General features: G+C 42.3%; 1 long non-coding RNA gene across 1 annotated transcript in view; it reads right to left on the reverse strand.

The window, feature by feature from the left end:
• The window catches only part of LOC118096364 (uncharacterized), a 33,014-nt gene that overhangs the window by 14,845 nt on the left and 6,055 nt on the right, over positions 1 to 12,114 (reverse strand). The window contains exons 2-4 of the long non-coding RNA XR_009557637.1: positions 7,413 to 7,565; positions 5,922 to 6,161; positions 4,017 to 4,773 (exon numbers count right to left, since the gene is read on the reverse strand). This is a non-coding gene — a long non-coding RNA (uncharacterized LOC118096364). The remainder of the gene's footprint in view (positions 1 to 4,016; positions 4,774 to 5,921; positions 6,162 to 7,412; positions 7,566 to 12,114) is intronic.

The following is a 12,114-nucleotide window of genomic DNA, read 5'->3' on the forward strand; positions in this document are numbered from 1 at the left end:
GGTTAGGCTAAGAGATGGTGACTGGCCCAAGGTCACCCAGTGAGCTTCATGTCTAAGTGGGGATTCAAACCCTTGTCTCCCAGGTCCTAGTCCAGTACACCACACTGGCTCTCATATCCCCTGATGGCAGTTTAGATCTGGTCCTTTTCAGTTACAGTAGTTCACACACTGAAGGGTTGGATCCAGACTAAGTCAGCTGAATTTAGGCCACAAATTAATCATGACCTAAGCTCTCAGTGATGTGGGCCACAATCCAGTTCAGTTAGCTTTCGTCAAGCCAACAATTCCAAAGAGCTCCGATTTGGTTTCAATTGTGATCAAAGCATAGAGCAATGAAGTGTGAAGAAATTAAGTAGCGATTGCATATACATGAAATGGGTGTGTGTTTTTTCCCTTGACAGAAATAGAAATTCAGTCTAACTAATGGGTAAAATCCATGAGGAACAGAGCTAACAAACTACTGATCATTAATATTATTTATGTCCATGAACATAAAGTTCATAAAGGAAAGATAACATCTTCTGGAATAAAATTTAATTTTGATACTATAGGAATTAGTATAAAAATATCAGGCTGAGGACTTACAGGGGACTAACCTGTAAGTTAACACGCAGTGGGTTCTATTATTTCTTGAAGCTGATTTACATTCTTCACCATAAGTTTCAAAAACCTAATCAATAAAAGATTAGACTGCCTTTAAAAAATCCACAGCCATGCTAAAAGGCATCTGTTAAAATATATGGTGCTCTGATGATTAAAAATAAAGAGAGAATACTTGTCTGCAACCAGGTCATATCTTAGTCTTAAGAGGAAAAGAAGAAGACTAGCAAGGCCTTATTTGTGTGGTTCTTTCTTTCTTTCTTTTTTAAGATAACAGACCAGACCCAAATCCAACACAGACCTACACTTGATTAAAGCCCATTGAAACAAATGGGTTTAGGTAAGCATAACTTTGTGTTGTGTTTAGACAATAACATTCCTATATGTGCGTGTACACACACACACACACACACACACACACACACACCATAATCTCCAACTGCCCCCAACATGCCAGGACCATCACTAAAACCCTTAAGGCATCACGGCTTCTCACTATGTTATACACCAGGCGTCCCCAAACTAAGGCCCAGGGGCCGGATGTGGCCCAATTGCCTTCTCAATCCGGCCCACGGACGGTCCGGGAATAAGCATGTTTTTACATGAGTAGAATGTGTCCTTTTATTTAAAATGCATCTCTGGGTTATTTATGGGGCATAGGAATTCATTCATATTTTATTTCAAAATATAGTCCGGCCCCCCACAAGGTCTGAGGGACAGTGGACTGGCCCCCTGCTGAAAAAGTTTGCTGACCCCTGTTATACACAGTCCAGAATTCCGCAAGTGGTGAAAGGGTGTGGGTGCGCAGGAGGACCTGAAGGGAGGGGAGGGGCGCCAGCTGGTGCCGCTGTACTCCTGCACTCCGCCAGCCAGTACTGCTCAACGCATCCAACTACAGTGATTGTGGCAGCAGGAGGAGCCTAAGGTGGCGTGGTTTGTGCAGGCACACAGATGCCCTCCGCCAATCATAGCTGCAGACCATAGAAACTATTATGCTTGTGCAGAAGTGCTGCCTTGAAAACATCTGGCACAGGTGCCTCTTCTGAAGCCCAAGGCAGGCAGTGTGGGATATTTAGTCAAACCAACAATTCATGTTTTGCTAGATAATTACATGATTATCTATATATTCTCCTACCTGCCTGGGCTCAACCTCTGTCTCTTTTTCATCACTTTCCACCAAGCCAGAAATGTGAGAATATCTGCTGAGTCTGAGCTAAATGCTCAGATTGCATTTTAAGCTAGACTTAAAATACTTTACCTTTAAGTATGTATTTGTAACCGAATTACAGTGGTACCTTGGGTTACAAACGCTTCAGTTTACAAATGCTTCAGGTTACAGACTCCGCTAACCCAGAAATAGTACCTCAGGTTAAGAACTTTGCTTCAGGATGAGAACAGAAATTGAGCTCTGGCGGCACGGCGGCAGCAGGAGGCCCCATTAGCTAAAGTGGTGCTTCAGGTTAAGAACAGTTTCAGGTTAAGAACGGACCTCCGGAACGAATTAAGTTCTTAACCAGATTTACCACTGTACCATTTTAAGCCTGCCTGAACAAAGCTGCTGTGTCTGTTACTCTTCAACAAGCATTCTGAGTGAATAAATGTTATTTTTACCTTTTACAAGATTGTGTGATTATCGTTTTAAGGGGAAGGAAAAGGGGGAAATACCAAGATAATTCAGCCTGCCTTAAAACTTTTTGGATTACTTAAACTAAAAGGCTGAGACTAGCCTATCTAAGCTTACCTTTTAAGTCGCAAAGGGATGGACCTCTGCTGAACTCACAAACGGGAGGAAGGAAGGACAGTGTCTAATAAATATATCCTCTCCTAGCATCTATTCACATTCCAATAGGCTGAAGCAAGCCTCACAGTTTAACATATATCATTCAAGGCTCCAGCATATAGCCAAGACAATTGCCTGTATGGCATTGTTACATACTCCTCTTGGTAACAGTCGTTGGGCAGCTCAACCAACCCTTTCCCCATATTTTCCATTAGCAGTGTGCATATGCAGTGGTACCTCTCTGGTTATAAACTTAATTCGTTCCAGAGGTCTGTCCTTAACCCGAAACCACTCGGCTTTCGCTAATGGCACCTCCTGCTGCTGCCGCACCACCAGTACGCAACTTATGCACGCATCCCGGGGCAAAATTCAAAACCAGGAGCAGCTACTTCCGGGTTAGCGGAGCTCGTTACCCGAAGCATTCCTAAGGAGGACAGTACGTAACCCGAGGTTCCACTGTATATGGGGTGCAGGGCAGGGGACACTGATGCAGAATAGGATGTTCCTATTTTCATCTGAGGAATGTTGGAGAGTATGGCACACAATAATATACTGTATTAAAAATAAGACAGGCTCTCATCTGGGTCAATTGGCCAATAGCAGATGATAAGCTGACCTCTGTACATGAAGATATATTAGCCATGTCCCTCTAGACATAAAAGCTGCGCCCTGCACAAATGGACTTCCTCCAAACCTGCCAACATTGTTACATTCTCATTGTGATGACACCACTATTCATGCTTTGTGAGGCATCTCAGCAAGTTCTGGATGTTTTCAGACTCACTTGCTATCTGCCAGGCATGTGGAAAATCTTCCAGTTTTTATGCTTCTGTGCTGTTAAAACTCTGTATTTGGTCAGAGTGTCTGTATTGGGCTTACCCCTCAGTGCATTGCCACATCAGTTTAATGCAGAGTTCTCATTGCCCATTTCCCCTCCCTTTTTGAGTCTTTATATGAAAACAATCCCTGCAGTTTGATAACACAGTATTTGGCTTGAGTAAAAAAATTGCCTCAGCATAAAGCAGGCATTAGCCAGACCAAGAAATCAATTCAGCAGTGAGGATTTTTATTATTCAATCATGTAAGTAATTAAAACCATTGATTGATGGTATGGCAACACAGCTGAAGCTCTCTCACTCATGCCCCAGCAGAATGGTTTGCATCCCCTATTCTCATCTGCGAAACAGCACACGGGCCCACTGATAATATTTCCCTAACTTATACTGTACACATCTGCAACTCTCAGCAAAAACATGGGACCCAATAACTCAAGAAGCCATCTTATTAGGGATATAGGTAAAGATAAAGGGGCCCCTGACCATCAGGTCCAGTCGTGTCCGACTCTGGGGTTGCGGCGCTCATCTCGCTCTATAGGCTGAGGGAGCCAGCGTTTGTCCGCAGACAGCTTCCGGGTCATGTGGCCAGCATGACAAAGCTGCTTCTGGTGAACCAGAGCAGCACACGGAAACACTGTTTACCTTCCCGTCGGAGCGGTCCCTATTTATCTACTTGCACTTTGATGTGCTTTCGAACTGCTAGGTGGGCAGGAACTGGGACCGAGCAGACACCTGTAAATAAATGTACCACTACTGTGGAACTGCCATCAAATCATTTGAAACTGGAGAATTGTACATACTTGTTGTTTAGTCGTTTAGTCGTGTCCGACTCTTCGTGACCCCATGGACCATAGCACACCAGGCACTCCTGTCTTGCACTGCCTCCCGCACTTTGGTCAAACTCATGTTCGTAGCTTCGAGAACACTGTCCAACCATCTCGTCCTCTGTCGTCCCCTTCTCCTAGTGCCCTCAATCTTTCCCAACATCAGGGTCTTTTCCAGGGAGTCTTCTCTTCTCATGAGGTAGCCAAAGTATTGGAGCCTCAGCTTCAGGATCTGTCCTTCCAGTGAGCGCTCGGGGCTGATTTCCTTCAGAATGGATAGGTTTGATCTTCTTGCAGTCCATGGGACTCTCAAGAGTCTCCTCCAGCACCATAATTCAAAAGCGTCAATTCTTCGGCGATCAGCCTTCTTTATGGTCCAGCTCTCACTTCCATACTGGGAAAACCAGGCGTCTTTTAATTTCGTGACTGCTTTCACCATCTGCAGTGATCAAGGAGCCCAAGAAAGTAAAATCTCTCACTGCCTCCATTTCTTCCCCTTCTATTTGCCAGGAGGTGATGGGACCAGTGGCCATGATCTTGGTTTTTTTGATGTTGAGCTTCAGACCATATTTTGTGCTCTCCTTTTTCACCCTCATTAAAAGGTTCTTTAATTCCTCCTCACTTTCTGCCATCAAGGTTGTGTCATCTGCATATCTGAGGTTGTTGATATTTCTTCCGGCAATCTTAATTCCGGCTTGGGATTCATCTAGTCCAGGCTTTCGCATGATGAAATCTGCATATAAGTTAAATAAGCAGGGAGACAATATACAACCTTGTCGTACTCCTTTCCCAATTTTGAACCAATCAGTTGTTCCATATCCAGTTCTAACTGTAGCTTCTTGTCCCATACTATTTTGGATAAAACATTGTATAAAATGCTTTGGTGCAATATACACCAAGCTAACACACTACTGCAATGTATATCGCAGACAAAAATAAGGAAATTTCCCCAATTCCACTGCCTTAATGTCAACCACCACCACCCCTGTATTTTGCTCAAAGCTGCTCTGGGTTTTGCTCTGCCATAGCCCATTGTGGCTTACTTTATAAGCAAAGAGCGTGCATTTCAGTCAAAGACAAACCAGCAAAACATAACAGTCCTACAACAGGGCATCAACAGTTAAGAAAAAACCTCAAGAGCTACAGCATATGAGCTCTGAGCTTATACCAAGATTGGGGATCCTCTGGCCCTTCAGATACTGTTACACTAGAACTTCCATCACCTCGGACTATGCTAGCTAAGGCTGATGGTAGCTGGGAGTTCCCCATCCTTGGCTAGATCAGGGGAAGAGGCTAAAAACTGAATACCTGAAACTCATGCCTACATCATTTTTTTTAAAGCACCTCCCCCCATGGTGATAATAAATTGCAAAGTATACACAGGAATAAATAAGTGGATCTATTAACTGTATTTATTGGTTTCATAAAATGTGTAGGTCCCTCCCTGTTCCAAAAAAAGGTTTTATTTTGCAAGCATAAATATTGCAAAATATTGAGAAAGCCCTAATATCATTCCATCTATTGATACTTGGCTATCAGAGTAGACCCAGGTAGAAATGAATAAGGCCAAAAAAAACAAAAAACTGGAAGGTTAATGTTTTGGTACTGTAATTATCCAAATTGTTTAGTCAAGCCGCACCTATTACCGTATCTATGGTGTAGCTGTCTCTTATTTCTTTCCCTAGACTGCAGCAATACAACCTTGCAGCATGGAAACAATGGCTGTGCTGTGAGCATCACTACTGTACAGTATCTACCTTCTGCGTTTTTGTAGCACTGTACCAGTCAGCATGATAATACAAGTCAGACTTGGATGCGAAACAAAAGAATTCCTGTGAACAGATGCTGGATATCAATGGAGTTTGGGTTGTGTCTTTTTACCTGAGTTTAAGCCAAGACGTATAAATCATCATTGCAGCTTTTTCGTTCCACTTCTTCTACTTCTTCCTGGCAATGCACTTAGACATGCAAAGTCTTAAAATGACGACATCTTCCTCTCCTGTGCGTTGACTTCAAGTAATTAAAGCTATAATAGGTCTCTCTGTGAGTTGTCAGCTTTTCAGGCAAGGCTTCCTCAAAAACTGATGGTGGGGGTGGGGTGTGAGCATATATAAAGAGGGGCTGGGGAGGGGAAGAGAAAGGTTATATCAGGCCTGTTTTAACATAATGAAAGGGAGTGGCATATTTCCAGATATAGTAACTAAAACCAATGCAAGAGAGAGGTTTTAGTTTGTTCTCAGAGGACAGCATCGAGATAACATTTCTAATTTGTATGTTTCACTCTGTTTTAGGTCCCTTCTGTTCTCCTCTTTCCCAACCTCAAAGCCAAACATAACTTTCCACATATGGAAATGTAGTCGACTCAGAGCCTTTTTGGTCCCCAGTATTGAAATACCCAATAGTCACTGAAAGTTGAGAAAGAGATTATAGATATCGGGGTTTATGCTTTATTTCAACCTTTCATATGCAGCTGTAGAAAGCAGATCCAGCTGAGCCCAAGGGTGGTGTGTTCTTCTGCAATGGCTATTCCAAAATATCTGCTAAGAGTTGCAAAATCATAATCCCGGCAAGCACTGGGACTGGGGGCTAGAAAGCACTGGGGGGAGGAAGCACTGGGGACAGCTTCCACTTCTGAGAAGATCCTATCCACCTTAGGCTTTGGGATCTGGCAGATCCTGGCACTGTGCTGGCATATGGCATGTTTCTGTGTATATTTGTATGTGGTATGCTTCTGGGAGCATATGGAGGGAGAGACTACTATGGAGGGAGAGACTACTACTTCATTTGAGTAGCAGTTCCTGGACTGACTCACTTGGTCCCTAACAACCTGCAAGAGGAGAAGACTGAAAAACAGAAGACAAGAGTGTGTGGCTGAAGCTTAAGTTGTACTGCATCATCACAATACAAAGTACTTACTCTTTACTTGGCAGAAAAATTAAGGCAGGCAAACCTAACTTTCAGTTTCCAAGTTTTTTGGTGCCTGAGCGAATTTGTCAACATATGAATGCTTATTTTAAAATAAAGGGTTTTTTAAAACCCTGGACAATGGGATCCCAGTGATTGATGTAAATGTTTCTTAAACTTCAGTCACTTTTACTGGCTCTGGATCTGAATTCTGTGGTCATGATAAAAGGTAGAAATAAAGTATAAAACAATGTATCTATCCTGCTGCTTAATTACAGTTTTTGACAGTTATCATAAGATGCCCATTGGTTTCCTTGACCTTGCAAACATGGGACATATAACCATATCCACTCTTTGTGCTATATTTCATGAAATACAATTTTTAAAAATAGCATCATATGATCCTCAGCATTGATCCAATGCATTGTGGGAATTATTTTGGGAAGCCTACTCAATTGAACAATTTACCTGCCAACGATTCTCCATCACGAGGAATTTTCATATGAAACTACTGTATTATTCATCATGTTTGCCCAGGAGAACAGGTAGCCCTTATACCAACTTTTCAAGATTATTTTTAGAAGTCTGCTTCCTGCTGACTGTACTTCCACCATCCACCACCTAAACATACCAAAAAGAAAAACAAGAAATAGCTCCTCTTTTTGTCAAAAGAAAAGAAAAATGCTGTTTTCCTTCCCAGAAACTTCTCCCACAGCACATAACAGCCAGGCTGTCCAGTACCAGTGAACTCCCTCAACCTAGTGTCTGTTTAAAAACCAACTGCTTCTATCACCTTAGAATAGAATCTATGCAAATCTGTACAGTCAAATCTTTCCAAATCAATACAGAGCAGAATCTTCAGTCAACTGCCCAATAATGCTGAATATATGTAAAACAGTCAGCCTTACCTTGAGCTTGTGAGTTTGACTAAAGTAAAAGGCAATGGTCACATTGCTTTAATTTTATTATTCCTCCTGTCCCTCACTAATGGCATCTGATTGGATTTGGGAAGAGTCAGTGGCAGCTACAGCTGCCAACTTTCTACAAAGCACTGTAGCTGTCTCTTTGGCAGGCATCAGGAGGTGTTAATGTTTATTTCCAAGCTGTAGAGTTTCACCTGCTGATTTCCTCCCATCAAAAAGCTGTTAAAGGCATAGAGCAGGCCAGGCAGCTGGAAGGAATAGGAAAATACCTCCACTGATGGATTCAGCTAGCTGCTGGAGGCAGGAAAGAGTCTATGCCCTACATCTTCAACTCAACAGCAAAGAAACAAACAATTGTGTCATAATAAAACATTAGGTGCACTGTAGCTTGCCTTGCAGGTCTTAATTTGCCTCCTTCACTCAGCTTTTACAAGGAGAAGAGAAATTACCTTTGAATGGGGGAATCACATTTGTGATTGTACAAACTTAGTAGTGTGTGGAAAAACAAACCACACACTCCTACTTCCTCCTGTTCTCAGCACAAAATGTTGTTGATGGCATAAATACCCAAGCGGACAAAAAAACCTCTTGTTCTAAAACTAGGGTTGCCAGACTCAATAGAGGACAGGACTTCTGTGCCTTTAATTGCCCTGTTCTCTTTTGAGTCTGGAAACCTTAAAGAGAAACCAGCAAACCCTTTGCTTGGAAATTAAACAAAGGGTCTGCTGATTTCTCTTAAAGGTTTCCAGACTCAAAAGAGAACAGGGCAATTAAAGGCACAGAAGTCCTGTCCTCTAATGAGTCTGGCAACCCTACAGCTTCCAAAGTTGATCTGAATGTATAGGGAGAGTGAATTCATCATTTCTCCCCAGCATCTGAACTGTAATGTAATCAAGACAATTTCCCAGACAATTAAAACATTGCACAAAATAAGGACTTGAGAAATCAGTATACATTGCTGTATCTACACACACACACACACACATTATGTTGTGTTGTGTTTTGTTATGTTGTTATATTATGCTATGCTATGCTATGTTATGTTATGTTTCTGTTATGTTGTTATGTTATATTCAGAGGACACACCACAACAGGATTGCAGCGCAACCCATTTTGACTTCCCCCTCATTTTATTGGCCCTGCACCTTTAACAGAAACCTAACAGATGTTAGACAGGGCTAAGTGGGTTTGCTATTTCCTTGGCATGGAGATATAAGCAATGCGGCAAACTCCATGTGCTAAATTTAAAAGCACAGAATCAGGACCACTGAATGAACGTGGGGTGGAACACTAGGACCCCTTAGGGTCTGATGTAGACAATTTCTCCACGCACACGCACACACACACACACACACACACACACAATAGTGATAAAATTCTACCACTTTAATGGAGGGTAAAGTCTGCTACAGGACATGTCAGGTGAGATTTTACCCAAGGACTGCCTGACTCACAGTTCAAACTTGGCCATTATGCTACACCAGCCTTCCCTTGATCATTACCAGAAGGTTAAAGAATCCACCATCAACCGACACTGTCTCAGAAGATGTATAGCCACGCTTGACATCTGGCTGGCATCAAGGGCCCCAGGCCCACATAAAGATCATTAGGGGATTAAAATTTCTTTCTTCTTCTTCTTCTTCTTCTTCTTCTTCTTCTTCTTCTTCTTCTTCTTCTTCTTCTTCTTCTTCTTCTTCTTCTTTCCTTTTGTAAAACACATGAACTGGGCAGGTTGATTTTCTTAATTAGGAATTATTTTAATGTCTTTTTTTTTGCATTTTGTACAAGTTTGCAGTTGGGACTTTGAGCTTTGCAGTATATCTGTTAAAGTTCAATGCCTCTGTGCTAAGTGAACATTAATAAAAACTGAGAAGTGTTGGCTCTTTCCTTCGACATGTAATTTATTCAGATTCACTGACATTTGTGCTATATATATATATATATATATATATATATATATATATATATATATCCAGATTAACCTGCAGAAGGAGCATTATGTTTGCTCAGAAGATTATGTGGCCGGAAACCTATTGCACACCCACAAGTTGCTCTCAGTTAAGGGAGCATGGGTAATGTCAGCATACCATATCACATAAAACCACCTTGGAAGGATTTGATCCTGTGTGTCAACATGACATTATCTTAAAAAGTCAAGGAAGCTTCCTGGCACGACTAAAACCAGTGTTACAGGCATCCTCAGCCCGCACTAACAATGCTGCAAGATTGTTTAGTAAGGTTCAAGGGTACATGTAAATATTAGCCATCTCCGCAACCCAAACCCTGGTGGGGAGGGCTTCTCACATATATCAAATTTGCATGTAAAAATGTTGCAGTGCGTGTCTTACAATTTTATAATGAAGTTTTATTTTGTAAGTGGCATGAATTATAATCATTAACGGACTGTATTCTCAATAGATGAAGTTTGGGTGAGAAGAGTAGGGCATCGCACATCCCCCCAAGCAGGGATCAACGTCTTGCATTTGGAAAGAGGCTGAGGCTGAACGGTGTTTGGGACATTGTGCATGGTGGGTGTGGAGAAGGTTCCCTCCATGTGCAGCCATCCCCACAACCGAGGAATGGATTTTGCCCTTCCCCGTGAAAGTAACCTTGTGAAACCAATACTTTTGATGAAATGACGGAAATTAAATCACTTCACAAAATCATTATTTCACTCACTGGTTTAATAAAATGGCTAAATTGTTCAGTCATTTGGGGAAATGACTGACATTGTGAGCATATTAATACACTCTGTTTCACTGCATCAGCAGCTTCACCTGGAGTGGCAAACTAGAGTTCTGGGCCCAAGCGTTGTCTGGGCAACGACAGACTGTTATTGAAAGAAGAGATCCAAACTGGTCAGTTGGTTCCAGGGAATCAGTGGGATGTGGGAAGGCCTGATCTTAAGTTACCAGTGAGTTTCTGATGTTTATTTAAAGGGCTATTCAAAAACCAATTATCAAATGACCAAGTGCGACTGTGGAAGTTTTTGGAACTTGCAACCGTGGCCAACCAAAGGGACTGGATCAGCCAACATTAACAGGAAATGATCCCCAATTCCTGTGTGAAGTACGAGGTATGAATTTATCTCAGTAGGATTTAAAGCTTATGGAATAGTGACATTTTGTGACAGCAGTAGCCTTGGCCTGTTGTAGCAAAACACACATGCACTTCATTAATGTTTTCATTCTCCATTGTGGTAGTGTTGTTTTTAAATTCACCCTCGCCACATACACCTGTCACCCATGGATGGATCTAACAATTAAACTGAAAAGAGCAGCCAAAGGTCCTCTAAAGTCCTCCTCTGTCCTCTCTGGTTCTGCCTTGCTTTCTCTCTGAGGCATATGGCATCTGAACTTGCCCTCCATCTGAATGAAGCAAAGCAGGAACCAATCCATCCATTACACAAACAGACAGTTTACAGAGGACAAGATCTATACTGACAATAATAATAAAAAGTTCCATGATTGATAAATGCACATGGGGGAAAAGTGGAGGGGAATCCAGGACAGAAAGAATAAGTTTTGCTCTAAGGACCATCAATTTTGTATTGTTATTATTCTGCTTGAAGTAGGGATTGGTGAGCACAGACAAGCGTAGATTTTTAACATGATACAAGATGATAAATGTTTTTAAAAGGTGTTGGCTCCAGGCACACGTTATACTCCCCCCCCCCAGCCCCCTGTTCAAGCCCAGTGGTTTTACCAGTCTGCTCCTGGCATTGCTGGGTACAGAGGAGAGTTCAACATTTACTGAAATGTAGAATGAAAGCAAAATGCTCACCTGTGCCCAAGGAAGCAAGTAACCGAGTTGTGCAGAGTTGTTAGGATAGCCTGATTCTGCTCCCAGAGCTATAGTTCCCAGAGCTCCCCTGAATGAGGGATGATTGTTAAACCAATCTGAGAATTGTAGCTCTGCAGGGGGAATAAGGGCCTCCTAGCAAGTCTCAGTGGTGCCCCACCATAGGATCTATTGGGGAAAGGCCATAACTTAATGGCAGGGCATCGACTTTGTCCCCAGTTCAGTCCCCAGCATCTCAAAGGAAGGCTGGGAAAGAGTCCTGTCTGAAGCTCTGGAAAGGCAATGCTGAACGAAATGGACCAATGACTCAGTATAAGGTAGCTTCCCATATTCCTACAAACTGGACCTTTAAGCAGGAAGATGAAAAGCTCAGTCTAAGAAGAGCTTATGGAAGAGACAAGGAAACAATAGACCTAAGTGCTTGACTAGATTCATTTCTGCCCACA

This window comes from Zootoca vivipara, chromosome 5 (assembly GCF_963506605.1).
Source record: "Zootoca vivipara chromosome 5, rZooViv1.1, whole genome shotgun sequence".
NCBI lineage: Eukaryota > Metazoa > Chordata > Lepidosauria > Squamata > Lacertidae > Zootoca > Zootoca vivipara.